This window comes from Epargyreus clarus, unplaced genomic scaffold, assembly GCF_041222505.1.
Source record: "Epargyreus clarus isolate Ecla_fem2 unplaced genomic scaffold, WU_Ecla_fem_2.2 ptg000019l, whole genome shotgun sequence".
NCBI lineage: Eukaryota > Metazoa > Arthropoda > Insecta > Lepidoptera > Hesperiidae > Epargyreus > Epargyreus clarus.
In genome coordinates, this window is record NW_027332227.1 from 3414520 (window position 1) to 3436400 (window position 21881).

Genomic DNA, 21881 nt, shown 5'->3' on the forward strand with positions numbered 1-21881 from the left:
AAATGATACGGAACCCTATAAATCGTTAAATTTCTTGTTTTTCTCATTCTTCTAGAGTGGATGGAATATAATAATAAAATTGCGAAAACCAGTTAATTATATATCATAGACTTTTTCAACAATAGGAAAATGCTAATTTTTTGATAAATTTAGTATTATTTCCTTGTTTAAATTATAATCACGAGGTGAACGAAACTTGCAACACAGGATGAGGCTAGGACCTCAGGGGAGAAAACATAATAAAACATAAATTTAGGGGCTCACGTCCTAATGTACCTTTTTATATTCCTGTTGACATTTATCGTTATTTCATTATTTTCCATTTGATTACACGATTTCAATAAGCTACAGGAAATAACGAGCCCATTTTCGATGTCGGTAAAACAAACTTTAGTAGATATTACAGCTAACTATGTTCGCAAGTTACCTCCGATTCTCAAGTCGGTCATTGGGTTAGTTGAAGTTATGACAACTTGTCGCTATGAAAAGCTATTGAGGTGCTCCCGATAACGGTTGGGCTAACAATATATTTGTATCTCGAAATTAACTTCACTATAAAGTTGATCGTTACGGAAGTATAGGCAAGGGCGCTATCTCACTGTATTATAATATTAAATTAATAATAATTATTATTGTTATTAGCTATTGTGTGTTTGTTTGTCTAAAGGTGGTAGAACCCTTTGTGGTTCGACTCCGGCGGCACCACCGCCACACCTATTTCTACCTAATAACAGCAGTTTTAGGCGCTGCTGTGTTCCGGTTTGAAGGGTGTGGTAAGGGAGACAGACTTTTCGGAGGCGTTCCAGCTTAGTCCTCAGGGGTAGCGGCGCATCTGTGGCCGACCTCAGGTAGGAATATCTAATCCTATCTGGGGTTGATTACAAATGTCCATGGGCGGCAGTAGCCACTTACCATCAGGTGGACTACATGCTCGTCTGCTACTCCTATATTATAAATATATATATATATATATATAAATTGACTCTTCATACTATTATGATGTACTTAGAGTTTAATGTATGATGCTCATATTTATTAAATTGACAATACTTTGCCGATGATAGGAATGAAACCGGGACTTGCGGTACATTTTGTATGTTTTTATATATCATGGAAGTAGCATTCGCGCATGCTGTTTATCTAATGTTTACTTAACAGGGCGCCCAAAAACATCTCTAATCAACGGCTACAGACAATTAACGCAACGCTCTGGTGTTATCTGGCAGAAATAAATGGTGTTTATTCTGGAGTAGAACCACATCGCGTTCAAATATCTTCTAATGGAGTCAATACTAAGATATTTCGACTTAGTCCTTAGGAGCAGTACTTATATAATACAAATAAAACTTAGTTTCAGTTTTTTTTTTATATAATATAAGAGTAGCAGACGAGCATGCAGTCCACCTGATGGTAAGAGGCTACTGCCGCCCATGGACATCTGTAATCAACCCCAGATAGGATTAGATATTCCTACCTGAGGTCGGCAACAGATGCGCCGCTACCCCTGAGGACTAAGCTGGAACGCCTCGGAAAAGTCTGTCTCCCTTACCACACCCTTCAAACCGGAACACAGCAGCGCCTAATACTGCTGTTATTAGGTAGAAATAGGTGTGGCGGTGGTGGCGCCGGAGTCGAACCGCAAAGGGTTCTCCAACCTTCCAGACCAGTTTAACAGACCTCTACGGATAGCGCCACGCTTGTTTCTTCGACTACGTAGAAAAGCCTTTTATTAAATCTAGTCTGGAGATACTGTAGAACTCCAGAAGCGTCGATCATTTTGTGGCTTGAGGGTTATTTCAAGTTACGTAAACTAACCAACCACTTACAGTGGCATTTCGCTTGTACAGCGCTGGTATCTTTAACGAGTATGCAATCAAACGGGAACTGGGAATCGATTTAACTATTGCGAGATACTGAAACTACTCGTACAATGGCAGTCTTGAAATTCCAAGCTTATAATTATATTATCTCATTCTACTGTCCTACTAAGCACGGATTTTCTCTCTGTCTGAGAGAGTCACAGTCCACCACTCTGGCTAAGTGTGAAACTTTACATACTTTTGAAAACCTTTCTATTTTCGTAAGATTTCTCAGATATGTATTCTTTTTCACGATTCTTGTCTTTTACCGAGCAAATGATATTTCATTTCTAATACGCGCATAGTTTTGTTAAATCCATAATTCAAAGCTGGGAATTTAAAAATTAGATTTCTCGATTAAGATACTAATATCAACCACTAGCCTATCACATATTGGGCCTTAACTGAACCCCAATAAACTGCAATACCTTCAAATCAATACTTGCTTGCAACAAATATATGAAAAGCAAACATACATTGCCTATAGCTAAGATCCTATTATTACGTTAATTCACACACTCCACGTACTATTCACGTGCACTATATTTATAACTAACAAAGTGACTTAGTTAACGGTAAACACGTGCCGGGAGTTCCTTCAAGAAGCTCCGTTTCTGGCCGTTGAACTGAATAACAGCTATATATTTTCGCCTTGTGTATTTTCCTCATCGCTGACAGTTCCAATTTATTTGGTGGTCGGCCTCGCTCAGGAAAACATCGTGAGGAAACCTTCATACCTGAGAGATTTATATAAAAAAAATCTTAAAGGTATGTGACGTCTACCAATACGCACTTGGCCAGCGCGGTGGACTATGGCCTAATCCTTCTCATTCTGAGAGGAGACCCGTGCCCGGCAGTGGGACAGTAAGGGGTTGATGATGACGGCCTCGCTCTGTTCAGCGTGTAATAATTATGTAATTATGATAATTATACATACGTGTTATGGTTTAAGCACATCTTCCAATGGGCAAGGGTCTTTTTTTCAACGTTAGAGTATAGTCCACCATCGTACTGACTTGTACCTGATGCAACCCCAGAAGTGGCAACGCATCAGTGATCGGTATCAGATATGTCATATTTTTCACAATTCGTGTCCTTTACCGAACAAATGATATTTCATTTCTAATACGCGCATAGTTTTGTTAAATCCATAATTCAAAGCTTAAAATTTAAAAATTAGATTTCTCGATTAAGATACTACTTGATATCAACCACTAGACTATCATATTTTGGCCCTTGACTGAACCCCAATAAACTGCAATACCTTCAAGTCAGTACTTGCTTGCAACAAAGTATATGAAAAGCAAACATACATTCCCCATAGCTAAGATACCATTATTACGTTAATTCACACTCTCCACGTACTATTCACGTGCACTATATTTATAACTAACAAAGTGACTTAGTTAACAGTAAACACGTGCCGGGAGTTCCTTCAAGAAGCTCCGTTTCTGGCCGTTGAACTGAATAACAGCTATATATTTTCGCCTTGTGTATTTTCCTCATCGCTGACAGTTCCAATTTATTTGGTGGTCGGCCTCGCTCAGGAAAACATCGTGAGGAAACCTTCATACCTGAGAGATTTATATAAAAAAAATCTTAAAGGTATGTGACGTCTACCAATACGCACTTGGCCAGCGCGGTGGACTATGGCCTAATCCTTCTCATTCTGAGAGGAGACCCGTGCCCGGCAGTGGGACAGTAAGGGGTTGATGATGACGGCCTCGCTCTGTTCAGCGTGTAATAATTATGTAATTATGATAATTATACATACGTGTTATGGTTTAAGCACATCTTCCAATGGGCAAGGGTCTTTTTACCCGACTGCCAAGGAAGGGTTATGTTTTTCGCGCGTATCTTGTATGTTTGTCTTTCTTTATTTGATCGGATCTAACAAACGGCTGGATGAATTTCGACAGTTAAGGTGTCATTATATACGTCTCAATAACCCGAGTGTCCTTAGATAGGTGTTAGAAAAAAATTAATAAAATGGCGGATTTTTGGCGCGAAATAGTAAGACATTTAAAAAAAAAAGCTAACCGAACCTATCGAATAGGGTATCATATGAAAGGAAATTAAACTGAGATTATAAAAACATATTTGTATATATATAAAACAGCAAGGTGACTGACTGACTGACTAAATAAATGACTTTTTCATTTTTTAGAAATCAAAGTACAGCCAAAACCGCTCAACTTAGAGTTCTGAAATTTTGCACATGGGTTCACTATATAGCGTAAATAAGTACTAAGAAAGGCCTTTTGGAAATTCTACCCCTAAGAGGGTAAAATAGGGAAAAATTGTTTTTTTGAAATCCTATAATTTTGAAGCAACTACTACAAAATTTAGTATTTGGCTTTCTGGATAGGAACAATGACACACCTACTTATACCCATCCGAAAAATTAACCCCGTAGAGGGTAAAATAAGGGTTAAAAGTTCATTTAAACAATCGTCAATTTTGAAGCAAACACTATGAAATTTTGTATTTGGCTTGTTGGATAAAAATAATGAAATTCTACCCATTACGAGGTAAAATAATAACCGGAACTTTGAATTACTGAAGTTATATATTTTATGGAGCGTAAATGGTGGATTGTTTTTGCGAAACACGTTTTAAAAAAGTTAACCAAACCTATCGAGTAGGATATCAAAATAAAGGAACTTAAAAGAGATTACACATACATAATATAATATATACATATATATAACTGTCTGACTAAATGAGTAGTGTTGCTGTGATAAAAATCAACGCAAAGGGAAACCGCTGAACTTTAGAGTGCTGTAATTTTACTCATCGGTTATTTATATGTATAGCTTAAATGAGCGCTACGAGAATAAAATAAGATAATATGTTTGAACGTCTTTTGATTTTGAAGCAGACACCTACTATGAAACTTTGTATGTATTTGGCTTTCTGGATAAAAATAATAAAACGCCTATTTCACCGTTTTTAGAAATTCTACTTCAGCTTTTGTAGTGCAGTCGGGTTTTTTGATTTTTTAATTAATTACTTGTTTTCAACGTTAGAGTATAGTCCACCATCGTACTGACTTGTACCTGATGCAACCCCAGAAGTGGCAACGCATCAGTGATCGGTATCAGATATGTCATATTTTTCACAATTCGTGTCCTTTACCGAACAAATGATATTTCATTTCTAATACGCGCATAGTTTTGTTAAATCCATAATTCAAAGCTTAAAATTTAAAAATTAGATTTCTCGATTAAGATACTACTTGATATCAACCACTAGACTATCATATTTTGGCCCTTGACTGAACCCCAATAAACTGCAATACCTTCAAGTCAGTACTTGCTTGCAACAAAGTATATGAAAAGCAAACATACATTCCCCATAGCTAAGATACCATTATTACGTTAATTCACACTCTCCACGTACTATTCACGTGCACTATATTTATAACTAACAAAGTGACTTAGTTAACAGTAAACACGTGCCGGGAGTTCCTTCAAGAAGCTCCGTTTCTGGCCGCTGAACTGAATAACAACTATATATTTTCGCCTTGTGTATTTTCCTTATTGCTGACAGTTCCAATTTATTTGGTACCACCAAATCGGTCTCGCTCTGTTCAGCGTGTGATAATTATGTAATTATGATAATGGTACATACGTCATATGGTTTAAGCTCATCTTCCAATGGGCAAGGGTCTTTTTTCCAACGTTAGAGTATAGTCCACCATCGTACTGACTTATACCTGATGCAACCCCAGAAGTGGCAACGCATCAGTGATCGGTATCAGATATTTCATATTTTTCACAATTCGTGTCTTTTACCGAGCAAATGATATTTAATTTGTAATACGCGCATAACTTTAAAAAATCCATAAGTCAAAGCTTGAAATTTAAATCTAAGATATGTCGATTCAAAAACTAATTTTCATCCACTAGGCTACCACGTTTTGGGCTTTAACTGGACCCCAATAGGCTGCAATACCTTCAAATCTGTAGTAAGCTACTACTAACGCAATGAAAATGCAGAAAGACAAACATACTTTGCCTATAGCTAAAACCCGGCATTATTACGTTAATTCACACACTCCACGTACTATTCACGTGCACTATATTTATAACTAACAAAGTGACTTAGTTAACAGTAAACACGTGCCGGGAGTTCCTTCAAGAAGCTCCGTTTCTGGCCGCTGAACTGAATTACAACTATATATTTTCGCCTTGTGTATTTTCCTTATAGCTGACAGTTCCAATTTATTTGGCGTTATTCGGTTGTGGTCTGTTCAGCGTTTGCTAATTATGTAATTATGGTTATAATACTCGCGTGTTATGTTGGGCACGGGTCACTCCTTATAAGTTTGAAGCGTAATCCACCACCTTCCTTACAAATGAGGGGATCATCTTAGTTCCCAGGAGACACTATTTGTTTTTTTTATAATAATGAACATACAGTAGATTCAGATATAAATCTCACACAAAATAAGAGGTCTGCCACAGATAAGATGCTACCCCTGTGCATTCAGTTGGAAAGTTTTGGATGAGTATGTCTCCGTTAGCACGCTCTTCAAACTGGAATACAGCAACACTGTATAATCTTGTTATTAAGTCGAAATAAACGTGGCAATGGTGCCTTCGGAGTCACACCACAAACCCAAGTCACGCCAACTTCAATGCATTCAAATTCAAAGAGGCCACGTGAGCGGATACGCATGGGCAGATTCGTCGCTAAACATAGTTCCTGAACTTCATTGGAAACTTTTAAGTGATTCCTCATGGAGTGGTCCACGTACGGCAATCAACTTTGGAAGTGGTTTCTGTTTTAGTTTGGGGACAGTCGAAAGCCATTAGATAAAATATTCATCGGTAAAGGTAAAAGTAAAGTAATGATTCGAATTTTGAGTGCAAAGGCGCTAGCGGCACTTTTATCTGACATATGTTAGCAATGTAGCAATTATATGTATTAAAGGTTTCGATGATTTCATTAGGCATTCTAGTTTTAGGCATTGTAGATTTCAGTAGGCAATATAGTTTGATTATGAAGGATGATGCAGTAACTTTTAATAGGACTCTGGCTTTATCATAGATTTTTATGCACCGCAGTGACCACCTACTATCAACTTAAAGGCTTATTTGCTACTTCCAACGAAGATACTTACTATGATTATTAACAAAGATCTTTGAAATTAATTTATAAATTTATGTAATAAATAATAAAGTATTCTATTAAATGGTTATTAATATTATATGAAACAAAGTTAATCTATAAGATACAAGCCTGTCTCGTTAATGTTTGCAAGGCTTTTCGAAACCACACGAGAAAGCTTAGTGTAAGCTTCGAAATCCCTCACTTCTAAGGCAGGTAACATATGAGCGACGCTAATGCACGAGTAATACCGTGCTTGTCACGGCTAGAGACAATCGGAGATTATCAATAGTTTTTTATCGTCGGTCACTGATAATAGAAAGCAGTTAGCAGCGATCGTCGGCTGTCATTCGACGACGCACTGACGATCGTGTTTTTTCATCGGTCGCTGACAATAGACTGCAACATTCGTCGGCAGTTGGCAGCGATCGTCGGCAACGGGCATCTACATTCGATGACGCACTGACGATCGTGTCTTGTCATCGGTCGCTGATAATAGACTGCAACATTCGTCGGCAGTTCGCAGCGATCGTCGGCTGTCGTCAGCGACGGGCATCTACATTCGACGACGCACTGACGATCTTGTTTTGTCATCAGTCGCTGACAATAGACTGCTACGTTCGTCGGCAGTCTTAGGCGGTCGTCGGTGACGGGCAACTACAGTTGACAACGCATTGACGATCATGATTATTGTCGGTCGCTCACAACAGGCGGCAACATTCATCGGCAGATGTCGGCGGTCGTCGGCACTCGTCGGGGGTAGTCAGCGACGGGCAACTACAATCGAAGACTGTCGCTGACGTCGGCGAAGGTGTCGTTCGTATATTAGCACCCTTACAGCTATTACGACTTTAATCCTTACGTAAGTGCGATATCAAACGGATTTGCTACGCACTACCTACTTTTGAAGCACCACCTTCCCCGACCCTACTTATCCGGCTGTCATGCATATTGCGTACGTCATTATCATCAACTTACCTTTGAGATTGGTTAGGGCGATAAACCCAACTCTTGCTGTGACGTTTGCGCTTAACAATGGGCTTATTCGTTAGTTGTAGTTGGTTTCGTAATGCCTAAATTTGTAAAATTCTTGGGATTTTAAAGATCGTGTAAAATAACTTGTTAAAGTGTTATAGGAGAACGATATCAGATATATATTTTTTTGTTATAATATAGGAGTAGCAGACGAGCATACAGTCCACCTGATGGTAAGTGGCTACTGCCACCCATGGACATCTGATGGATGGATAGATCAACCCCAGATAGGATTAGATATTCCCACCTGAGGTCGGCCACAGATGCGCCGCTACCCGTGAGGACTAAGCTAGAACGCCTCGGAAAAGTCTGTCTCCCTTACCACACCATTCAAACCGGAACACAGCAGCGCCTAACACTGCTGTTATTAGGTAGAAAATTAGAAATATGTGTGGCAGTAGTGCCGCCGGAGTCGAACCACAAGGGGTTCTACCACCTTCAAACGAAAACGAAATATAACGATATAATAAGAATAAAGATGCTAATAAACTAGTAATTAGTCTATCTTTATTTAAGTCTCATATATTATTTTACATGTAGCTTATATTTGGTGAAAATTAAAGAGCATTTGTTGTTGTTGTAAGTTTAAATGCTTTATTAGGTATAATAATTTTTTACTTTAAGGCGATAAAAATACCTATGATCGATTCGATTTTATTCGATATTAAATAAAATAACTCCACAACATTTTAGGTTAGCTTGAAACTATCGAATTATATAGATCCGTACACATCCATTAAACTCTAATAGCACCAGACCTTACCCTTATAAACTCAACAATACGCACCCACAATAAAATTAAGAACATTAAGGGAAATTGGGTAATCCGACTCCGCACTATCATAGCGTTTCATCAGTAGTAAACCTTCGAAGTACCTATCGCTTTATTGTCTGCCCAATACTGTAATCATTACCTAGAACACACCAAACGTCATAAAAGTAATCAATACATAAGCTATGTATTACTATTACTACATTCTGGCAATAAATGATTTTCGTTTCATTTCATTTCATGTGACTTGGACGAATATAGTTGAATCGATGGAGACAGTAGGTAAACAGTAAAAACAGTAGCTTGTTTAAATGTAATGTAGAAGTAGCATACGCGTCTCCCTAATGGTCAGTGGCTACTGTATTTGACTTTCTTAATCAACCCAAGATAAGATCAAAATCCTACTTGAGATAGACCACAGATGTGTTTCTAGCCGCGGGATACGTTGGAACGCCTCGGATGTTATAATAATTGAGGATAGGATAAGTAGATATATTTTTCGCTTTTTATTAGGTAACAAGAAACTTTGTAAAAGAACAGAAATATGTACAGATTTCCAAATTGCGTTATTCCGTAATATCAGCAAACACAAAAAGAGTTTCCTCCTGAAACAAGAAAGGAAAGTGAGAAACGATCTTCCCAAATATTGGACGTGATACAATCTCGGGAATCGTGTACGGTACGAAAATATTCTGTAACATAAGTCCCTTGTGGCATTACGGTTTCATATTCGAGACGACACGTTAGAAAAGTTCACATGATTAGTTACTTGGTTTCGAGGTTCGGAATATTCTGGAAATCTCTGTAACTTCTGTCTCAAAGGTCTAAGACGCTTAAGGTCTTATGTAACTGAATTCAGGAATTTGTTGTTTTAAATAGTGCTCAATCTATGGAGAGTTCAAATCGTAGTAAAATTACGCTGCATTGCTAGTTAAACTAGTTATTTTATATAATAGTAAATACTATTTTATTATATGGTAAATACAGTTGTATTTAATTATAATAGAGTAATACAATTAATATGTAAACTCAAGGGATAGTTTTATTTTGTTCCACTCCGATATTAAAAGTAATAGCTACTAAACTCAAGATAAACTAGGTGGATTTCTGAGTTAAAATTTACTTTCTTTGGCCGTTACGTTTATTGTTTGTTCTATTTAAACTTAAACTCAGTTAACTTAACTAGACATTCGAGGTCTAGCCAATTGGCAAAGACTTGGCAGAGACAAGGAAAATTTAATACCGGACTTAATACAACAGTTAAAAATGGCTATGTTAACATTGCGATATTTTAAAAGTAGTAAATGTGACCACTTATCATTAGGTGGACTGCATGCTTATCCCTGTAGTTCCGGGACTAGGCTACGGTATCCCCTGCCTGTCGTAGGAGGCGACTGAAAGGGGGCTTCCGGGGTTGCGGGCGGCAAGAGTGGGAGCTCGAACCGTCCAGCAAGCGACCCCGGGAAGGACGGCGGTATGTGTGGTTGCATACCGTCGTAAACACTACATGGTGTGGGAGGAGCGAAAACTGCTCCCTCAGGGTAGAGCCCGTTGGGCATCGCGCTTGGAGGCCTCCGGTTGTGTTCCGTCGGAGATCCCGGAGTTCTCCAACAAGCGTTGAGGATGGCCACCGGGGGGGTTTTAGTACGGTAAAAATCCCACATAACCCGGCGTCGCTCCCACGTCGTCAGGTACCTTTTGAAGGTTTCCCCTCGAGAAAAAAGAAATAAAAAAAAGGTGGACTGCATGCTGCCGCCCCTGCCACTGCCGCCCATGAACATCTGTATCAACCCCAAATAGGATTAAATATTACTACCTGAGGCCGGCCATAGATGCGCCTGAGGACAAAGCTGGAATGCCTCGAAAAAGTATGTCTCCCTCACCGCACCCTTCAAACCAGAACACAGCAGCGCTTGACACTACTGTTAATAGGCAGAAATAGTTCCATATAGAACAGTGGTTTAACCTTAAGCTGAACTGATGCGTTGTCACTCTTGAGTAATGAAGCCGGACATAATAACTGGCTACATAACTTTACTAATACAAATGTTACCATATGTCAAATACCATACAATGCGTGCCTAAATGTTCAAAAATTAAATGAGTTAAAATTCGCATGCTCTAGATATGACAATCCATACTTTTTGAATGAAATATACCGAAGGAAAGTAATTTTACTCAATCTTTATGTACATTTTTACTACGAAATCTCTTGCATAAAGGTTAAAAAATAAACTACTTGACATTCTACGGAAGAAAATCCGCATTAAAAGAAAAACATCTTTTACTGAAATTCAGAATTACTTTACGCTAGACATAGTTGTAGCGGCATAGCGCTAAACTGCTAGGCCGCTCTGAAGTTGTTGCGAGCGGGTGTAGTCATACAATTTGCTAGGCGACGCGATTCATTTCTATATTCAGAGCGGACTAGCAGTTTTACGCGGAATATACCTATTTCGACGGTCGAACCAAAACATACAAAAGGTGATTTTTATTAAACTAAAACTATTAATAAATGACAAAACATTTAGCTATTGTACACCTTACACAATAAAAAGCTGATTTTACGAAATAAACCCTCTATTATATAAAAATATAAATAAAGTCAATAACTCTTAGCTCCATCGTAGACTCGCGTCAATTTCTATGGCGAATTTAACAAGCTCATTTTACGGTGCATTTACGATGATGAATTATGATAAGGGTGGATTTTTGGCACGACCAAACACATTTAGTGGCTTGCAGCTCGTTAACCTACTTATTTGGAGTAGTGTTCTGTAAAAGTCATTCTAGAAGATTGTGTCATGCGATGTCAAGTAAAGTATGATGCTTCAAGTGGGGTATCAAGTGGCCTCAAGGTGAACTTTCTGGAGCTGTTTACTTATTGCTTATGGATTGATGGTTGGATTGCTTATACGTAAACTGTGTTGTGGCTAAAATATCTATTAAGACGACTAAGAGAGATTAGAGCATAGATAACGATGCCAGAAAGGTGACCTCGACCAATCAGGTGCAAACAGACTTTAATTCTAAGAGTAACAGTCTATCGACAAAACTATCTGTCATTATTCTTCTCAAAGTTTTTCGTCACTGAAGCATGATAAATTTATTTGTAGTACGTACATGATTTCGAAATGAGAAATGCTTGCTTAGAAATCTATTCTAGATCTAATCGGGAATAAATGGTCTAGATGAACTAAATGGTTAATATAGATTTTTAGTCTAGGTCTGAATGTTTTTGTACTAGTATTTTAGTGGCATTTCACGATATATAATTACACCGTAGACAGTGCCATTATTTCTACCAATACAATTATTTTTAAAGTAGCGTCTACCTCTACACTTCCAAGTCTACCTCCCAATGTAAGGTAGATATGAACCATTAAAATTAACATTCAATGTATTCAAGCAGAATATTGTTAATGGAACATCCATAGACGTCGGTTGACACCAAATTTGTTTATTTGCACAAATTTGTTATCATTCACCACGACAAGGAAAACATATTGCGAAAATATATCTGAATTGGGAATCGTTTCGCGTCGAAGATTGCGAAACCATATCACATCTGTCTGTCAAGCAAATTGCGTGAAATACTCGATGTGTTTTTCGATAAAATTCTTTACGCCTTGTGACTTTAATGAACACGATGTGACTACAAAGGATATCTTTACTCTATAGCTACATATAAATAAAATTGGAGTGTCTGTTTAATATTAAAATAACCGCTTTTTACGACATGGATATGAATATACATACGGTACATACACTGAAATGATATTTTTTACAATTTTTGTCTGTCTGTTTGTTCTGGTTAATCACTGAAATGGCTGAACCGATTTTAATTTTTAAATTAAAATCGGATTTTTATTGGTAGGTAGCTGATGTAATAAAGAGTAACTTAGGCTACTTATATTTTAGAACTAGCTGTGCCCCGCGGTTTCCCGCGGCGTTATATCTTTTTAACGCGCTTTTCACAGCAGCGCTTAACACTACTGTTATTAGTCAGAAATTGGTGCGGCGTAAGTATCTGCGGAATCAACCACAAAGAGTTCTACCACCTTCAAAATATGTCTAGCGTCAATCCGAGTTGATGTCTGTGAGAAACGGGAAAGTTTTTGTATGAAAATCTTGACATTATTCGCTTTATACATATATAAACTTTATCAACATAATATATTTTCTATTGCCGATAACAACTTTCTTTGTGGTATCGATAATTGTCATGAAACCCTTTACGCAATAAGCTGGATTATGTCTGCAGGATTTTATAAAAGAGAGCAGAAAATATATTCGCAAATACTCAGTAGGAAACTTTGTGGATTTTTCTGGTAAAATAGTCGACAAAATAAGTATTTCACCGTTTGATCATGTGAAGAAAGTAAAAATATAATATCATGCAAATTAATGTTCAAAGGCGAAATTTCAGCTCCCTTATACTTTCTCGACCGTGTCGTGTTACATACAAGCTTATGACGAATATATAAATTATTTATGTCTTCATTATCATCAACACTGCTATTTATGGTTCCATCTCAAAGGGTAAAAATTACTAAGTCGCCGATGTCCGTCCGTCTGTCACAGGGTCTATCTTTTGAACCGTAATAGTTACCTACTAGATTTTTTACAGAGTTTGTATTATTATAGTCGCTATGAAAGCTCATACTTAAAATAAAAAAATCAAAAGCAAAGGGATCCCACAAAAGAAAATATAATAGTATTTTTATTTATGAAACCGGAAACAGATAGAGTAGTTTTAACTTAAATATTCCATAGCTGATGTGATAAGAAATAGAAGATACTAATAGAACTACATATAAATAGAATTTTAAAAAAATATAATAAATATTTCATGGTGGTACGGAATTCTTCATGGATGAATTCGACTCGCACTTAGCCGGTTATGGTAATGAGAAGACGGCAAGCAAAGAGCGTAATTAAAGATAATGAAGCTGAGGAATATATCTTTTATAATATAGGAGTAGGAGACGAGCATGCAGTCCACCTGATGGAAAGGGGCTGCCGCCCAGATAGCCAAATACATGCATATTTACCTTAAAAGCAGTAATGATACTCTGAATTTATGATTAAAGGTGTGTTAGGACAGATTTTTATATAAGGATTAAGAAACTCCTTATGTATGTGGCATCTTCGTCCTTAGGAGCAATGCATGTGTGATCGGCTTCAGGTAGAATACCTGTTGCATATGAATTGGTTACAGATGTGCTTTAGGCGGCAGTACCTCTTACGTCATCAGATGGACTGCTCCTTTGCTATTTCAATCAGATGGAAAAAACGATTGCTGATTGGCTTTAGATGTAATTTCTTTTTGAGTTACAGTTGGCTCTACTCATTTTTAGCAGCAACGCCAACGTCGATATGAAATAAAATCATAACGCTTTGCTACTTATGTACATAAGAAATTGTCAAGAGAGTCCTACTTACAGTGTTGGGCTAACGCACCGACCAAACAACATAATTTACGCGATTACTGATATTTAAGTTACTAAAGTTTTGCCTTATTTTTGTGTTTTCTGTTTAATAAAAAGAAACAAGACAGGACGCTAAAAAATCTTCGGAGAATTTTTCACTCTCTATAAAAGCTTTGCAAGCAGTTCTTTCGTTCATTTTAGAATAAAGTAATTCTTTCTTTTACGTAGAAGGATTATGATGTCAATTTGCTTACATATCAGGCGACCATCTGATTCTTAGTCCTCAGGAGTAGTAACTGAGGCTGAGATTGAGGTCGGTTTCAAGCATAGCCCCATTTTATATTCATACTATTCATAGTCCGCGCCAAACTGCTAGTCCGCTCTGAAATAGTTGCGCGCAGGTTTAATTAGCATATACTCCGTAACGTAAGCGCACGCTAACGCAGCTAGGTACCCGGGGGCGCGAGCGGGCAGTGGAAGGGTGCCGGGAGGGGACCCGGGCTTTCGTATTAGTATTAGCGAATACTTACAATTTGCTATTTGACGCAACTCGTTTCTACATTCAGAGCAGACTAGCATGACCAAGGGGCGCAATGACTACATGCTTGTTAAGTACATCAACTTTATAAGAAAAAAAATAAGAATCTTATTATTAGTTGCGTTCAATATTGTAGAAAAAATAAAATTTATAACTTGCAATACATCACTGTCTTGGAACGATAAACACTTTAATATGTTAACGTATAAATCTTTTAATATAAATCGGCATTTTAAACGGTCTTTGTACAGTTGCTTCTCGTTTGAAGGATCGTGACGAGTGAAGTCAGAAATACTGGTGTGCTTCTCGACTCAACGTTGGGATAGTAGTGTCACTTAAACCCCACTTTGCTCGCTGACGCACCAACACGCCCGTCCTCACCGACGGCGACGGTTTTGCATGACTGCCCCCACACAGTCAGCTATCACTCCGTGTCGTATGCGCTCGATACAAACTACTCATAAGGTGATAGGCATCAACTGGATCGCAATATCGCACTGTTATTGCGAATATAATAGCTTACAAATGAATCTTGTCAAATATTTAAATTTACAGGAGGTAGAATCCTGTGTGGTTCAACTCCGGCGGTAGTCGTACCGCCGGAGTTGAACCACACAGGATTCTACCTCCTGTAAAGTAGTCCTCTATAAAATCGTTATTAAAGCGGTCGCGCCACACCATTACCTAATACAACAGTGTTAAGCGCTGCTGTGTTCTGGCTCGAACGGTGTGGTAAGGGAGACATACTTTTCCGTGGCATTCCAACTTAGACCTCAGGGGTAGCGACGCACAGTGGCCACAAGGGCCGACCTCAGGTAGGAATCCAATCTTTTCCAATACAGATTTACAGGGTTTACGGGCTTTACGGGGTCGATTGCAAATGTCCATGGACGGACAGTAGTCACTTATCATCTGGTGGACTGTATACTCGTCTGCTACTCTTATATTATAAATAATATTTATTATAATTGGGCGTAGTAATAATATTTAAACAACAATATCCTTTGAAATTTAATATAATTAATTGTGAACCAATGACCTGAAGAAGACAATGGGAAACCGCTGGATTCAGAAGGCACGGGACCAGTTGGAGCGAAGCCAATTAGGGGAGGCATACGCCGATTATAGGACTGCTAGCGTAAAATACTGATGGATTGGTTTTGAAATGTTGAATAATACACGTAGTAAGTACCTACTCATATTTCGTTTTTGAATTCATACATTAGAAAAAAATATTTTGTACTTAAATATAAAATCGTTATTAATATAACTATTTCTGTACGTTTACACTGTCTGTACAGGCTAATCTGAGCAAAGGCCTGAGCCAATTTCACGGGACTTTTTAAAAACATAAAGCACTAAAGATGGTGATGCGAATTTTGTTCTAACGTCTTTAAAAATCGATCTTAAAGAATATGCTTATAATAATAACTAGGTATCGCTTGTGTGCGCTCGCTGCTAAAGCAGCTCGCGGAACGGTTGTCTTCTTTAGTTTTGCGTGCAATTTTTTTTTACATTTTTTCCCCTATATTGAAGTTTTATTCATTCTGTTTGGGGCTGTTTGGAAAAGATATGAGTTAATATTTGCAAAATACCAAGAATGGTCATGATTTTTTTGTCTATAAGCCATACATTTTAAAGACATAATAAGGAGACAAAAGCTTGAAATATTACATACAAAAATAACTATTTATAAAAATTGTTATTTCTTGTATGACAACACTAAAATATTTTTTTACCAAAATGTGTAGTCTATTAGTACATACAAACGCGTCATACATTATTTCTATATATTATATTATCTATATTAATTCTATACTTATAATAAATCTGTAGAGAGGTCAATTCTGTACAAGAAATATATTTCCAAAATAACTATCAGGGGGTATTTAGGGATCGATACTGATGTCAAGAATGCAATCATTAAAATTTTTGTCTGTCTGTCTATATAACCGTTATAGAAAAAAAAACTACTCGACGGATTTTAACGAAACTTGATACAATTATTTTTCATACTCCTGAGCTGGTTATAGTATACTTTTCATCACGCTACAATCAATAGGAGCAGAGCAGTGCAGAAAATATACCTCTTACATTATATCCTTCTTTTGTAAATCGTATATCATATTTATCCTGTCCATCCTTTAAAAATATCCAAATATACCTAATAGATCATGGCCCTTCTTTAGTAAATCTTATATTTTACCCCTCTTTTAAAGTCACAAAAATGTTGAAGATTAATACATTTTGTATCCTTTACTTGACTACATACTACATCCACAAAATCTGTGTCTGTGTCTGTTAATAAATAATTATACATTAATACGTAAGAAGAGAATCTAACATCTTACGCCCCTTCCTGCTATGTGCATGGTAGGGCTACACTCCAAAAAGAATAATCACGGGTAAAATTCATATAGGTTACCTATATGAATTAAGCCACAAACAATTTAACACATACAACCAATTAAACTCAAATAAATAGAATACTCCAAAACTCAAGTCATAAAAAAATTTCAAACCAGTTATTGCTTTCTCAACATACGAGTACCAATAAGTTAGCTCATTAAGATTAAATCATATACATTTTTAAACGACTCATAAATTAATTCCGAAATATATACTTATAAACCCTGTAACCGATTTTTTGTATGGCAGCACTGAAATATATTTTCACCCAAATGTTCAAACCATAGATATATTATCCTACTGACGTAGGGTTCAAACTGTTAGTAGCTAACAACGCCACGTATTAGGTAATAACTTCAAAAGGAGACAACAGTTTTAAATATTACATACAAAGATGCATGCGTATAAAAAATATTATTTTGTGTACGGCACCACTGATTTTTTTTTTACCACAATGTGAAATCTATTGATACCTACAAACGCATCGTACATTTTAATGTTGTCAAAATATACAAAAGCTTGAAATATTTAATAGAAAATACATATGTATGAGAATTATTATTTTTTGTATGGCCACACTAAAATATTATTTTATAAAAATGTGCAGAATATTAGTACCTACAAACGCCTCATACATTCTAATGATATCAATAGAAGGCAACAGCTTGAAATATTGCATACAAAAATACATATATATGAAAATTATTATTTTTTGTATTGCAACATTAAAATATTTTTTTACCAAAATGTGCAGTTTATTAGTACATAAAAACACGTCTTATATTATAGGGTTGTCAAAAATATACAACAGCTTGAAATGTGACATACAAAAATGCATATGTATGAAAATTATTATTTTTTGTATGGGAACACTGAAATATTCTTTTACCCAAATGTTAAAACTGCTAGTATCTTCAAACGCCTCTTACATTGGAATGACATCAAAAGGAAACAACAGCTTGAAATATGACATACAAAAATGCACTTGTATGAAAATTATTATTTTTTATATGGCAACACTGAAATAATTTTCCACCAATTTATACAGTCTATAACTACCATTAAACGCCTCATACAGAAAACGGACGTTAAGTGATGCTGGGCATGGTGGTGGGGGTCTTTAAAGGGAGACAACAGCTCGAAACACCACATACAAAAATACAAATGTATGAAAATTATTATTTTTTGTATGGCAACACCAAAATATTTTTAATCAAAATGTGCACAATATTAGTACCTACAAACGCCTCATACATTCTAATGATACCAATACAAGACAACAGCTTGAAACATTACATACAAAAATACTTATGTATGAAAATTAATATTGTTTGTATGGCAACACTAAAATATTTTTTTACCAAAATGTGCAATCTATTAGTACATACAAACACGTCATACATTATAACGTAGTCAAAAATTTACAACAGCTTGAAATGTCCCATACAAAAATGCACATGTATGAAAATTATTATTTTTTGTATGGCAACACTGAAATATTTTTTTACACATTGGTACAGTCTATAAGTGCTATTAAGCGCCTCATACAAAAAAATGACGTCAAATGGCGGCAACAGCTTGAAATCTTCGATAATCCTGTAGAAAATGCATTTGTATGAAAACATTTTTTTTGTATATGGCAACATTGGATGTTCGATTTTTTACATAGGGTCCATTTGAAATAAAACATATCTCCCATACATAACTTATATGCTCTGTCTACGGTTTCCGCCCAAGTACTCAAAAAGTGAAAATCGTGAAAAAAAATTCTGTATCCCAGTGTTGCCAGTTGATTAAGATGAAAATGGTCAAATGTCATTACGGCACCCAAAAAAAATAGTCCTGTGAAAAAAAATCATTAAACATATTTCTCCTTCTACTGTTTACATTTTTGAATGAAAAGTCCCAAAAAATGTATGAACGATGAAAAAAAAAACTTTACCTGGCAACACTTCGAGTCGAGCTCCATGACCGCCCGATACAAAGCGACTCGCTCAAATGTTGCCAACCTTAAAATATTTCACTTCGAAAAATGCATTTTTTCGTACATTTTACAAAATGGCTGACACAAGGTGCGCCATCTGGTTTAAAAAAAAATAATGTTGCCATATGATAAAATTGAGGATACACACCGGCGAATAAAATAAAAATATAGAAAAAATATCAACAAAACCACCGCGCTACGACCCCGCAAACACAACTCGAAAAATGAAAGATTTCAAACTCAAATATCTCGGCGGCCATCTTGTTTTTCCATTTTTTTCTAATTTTATCGTAACATTCGTCCCATAATTAGCCGAAAATGATACCAATCTCAGGTAGGCGCGCAGAATAAAAAAAAGTTGAAAATCGCAGGAGGGCCGCCATCTTGAATTTTGTATGTTTCCCATTTTTCCTATAACCACCATAATATACCAAAAAAATATCTCATACATTATTACTACCCTCCACCAATAGTTTAGGCTGGGCTACTCGAAATGTCAAAAAAGTGAAAAAAAAAATCTAGCTCCCAGTGTTGCCAGTTAATTTGGATGAAAATGGTCAAATGTCATTACGACCCCCCTGACAAACGCCCATGTAAAATATTTTCATTAAAAATGTTTCTCCTTCTACTTTTTACATTTTTGAATGGAAAGTTCCAAAAAAAGTATGAACGAAGAAAAAACATCCTAAACCTGGCAACACTTCAAGTCACGCTCCATAACCGCCCCATACAAGGCGATTCGCTGAAATGTTGCCAACCTCAAAATATTTCACTTCAAAAAATGCGATTTTTCATACATTTTACAAATTGCCTGACGAACGATCCGCCATCTGGTTAAAAAATTAAATAAATCCAATTTGGTAAAATTGAGCATATATCCGAGAAAAAAAACGAAAAAAATAAAAAAAATATTTAAAAAAACACATCAGTGCCACCCCGCGAACACACCTCGAAAAATGAAAAATTTCAAACTCAAGTATCTCGGTGGCCATCTTGTTTTTTTAACTTTTTCCAATTTCATCGTATCAGTCGCCCTCAAGTTAGCCGGAAACGATACCGATCTTGGATAGGTGCAAAGTGAAAAAAAAAGTTGCCCAATCCAGCTCGGCCGCCATCTTGAATTTTGAAAGTTTCAGATTTTTCCCATAGACACGGAGGCAAATAAAAAATTCCACTCATACATCAAACCCACCCCCCACGACTCCTTCAGGTCGAGGAAGTTGATTTTTCGTAAAACTGAAAAAAAAATCCTGCGGCCAGTGTTGCCAGTCGACATCGACGAAAATGGTCAAATGTCATTACGACAGCCAAAAAAAATATTCCTGTGAAAAATGTTCATCAAAAATATTTCTCCTTCTACTTTTCATATTTTTGAATGAAAAGTTTGAAAAATTGTAAGAGTGGGGAGAAAAAAACTCAAACCTGGCAACACCTCGGACCGAGCCCCATGACCGCCCCGAACAAAGCAAATCGCTCAAACGTTGCCAACCTCCGAATATTTCACTTCAAAAAATCCGTTTTTTCGTACATTTTACAAATCGCCTAACAGACGACCCGCCATCTTGTTGAAAAAAAAAAAAAATCCAATTTGGCAAAATTGAGGATATATCCGAGAAAATTTTAAAAAATGGCAACAAAATATTAAAAATCCCAAGAGATACGACCTCCCAAAAACACCTCGAAAATTGAAAAATTTCAAACTCAAATATCTCGGCGGCCATCTTGGTTTTTCATTTTTTTCCAATTCCATCGTAATACCCACCCGAATATTATTCGAAAAAGAAACAAACATCTGCGTAAAGTCAATAAATAAAAAAGTTAAAAATTTTAAATCGGCCGCCATCTTGAATCTATGGCATCTCATATTTTTCCCTTTGCCTCGGGGGGGAGAGGAGAAAACCCGCCATAGACAACAAAGTCGCTCCTAGACGGCAACATGGAGAACGCATGCCATTCCTTACAGGATTATATATATATAATATTTACTAAGTTTAACAATAATAATATCAAAGGCTTGAGCAACGTGCATTGACGTTTTCATATCTACAAGAATACAAGAGATAATTTTTTGATACTATCCATTGTTCTGAAGCTGGGAAATATGAAAGCGTTTAAATTAAAACGGTGTCGGAAATTAAAAATGAAGAATATCTAAGACTTAGGGTGGGTGGCATCGAAAGCCCGTTTAAAGTTTGCGTTGATGTTAAATATAACAATAACTTTGACGATAGCTGTGAAATTTAATAATTCTGAGTTGCACAAATTTATTTGTCATTAACGTCATTTGTGTCGCTGTCAGCACAATTTTTAGTTGATCTTGACAGATTCGAAAGGTAACAAAAACAATGACCGTAACCGATCGAAATTGAGTTAATGTTATGTTAATTATGAAGTAATTTTAGATTAACTAAAATGGTACAACTAATTAATTTTAACCAATGATTTGACGGTTGGTTAGGCTTTTAGAAACGTTGATATTACATTATGCAATGATTTAATTAAAATTTGAAAATGCCGCATTGAAAATAGAGAGTCAATAAAGAATAGATTGTCGAATAGTCTGGTGGAAAAATAGATGGATTAGACGAAACTTAACTAGATTATTAAATAAGACATACAATATCTTTTATGTGCTTGTTATCTAGATATATTTTATTTCAACAAAATTATGAAATATAACCCATTTTCAAAATAATTATAAGCAAAATGTCTCGCATATACTCTATGTATAGAATGA

General features: G+C 36.4%; 1 protein-coding gene across 3 annotated transcripts in view; it reads right to left on the reverse strand.

The window, feature by feature from the left end:
* Positions 1-21881, reverse strand: part of NGR-A24 (neuropeptide receptor A24) — a 146185-nt gene that overhangs the window by 89600 nt on the left and 34704 nt on the right. The window lies entirely within an intron of this gene.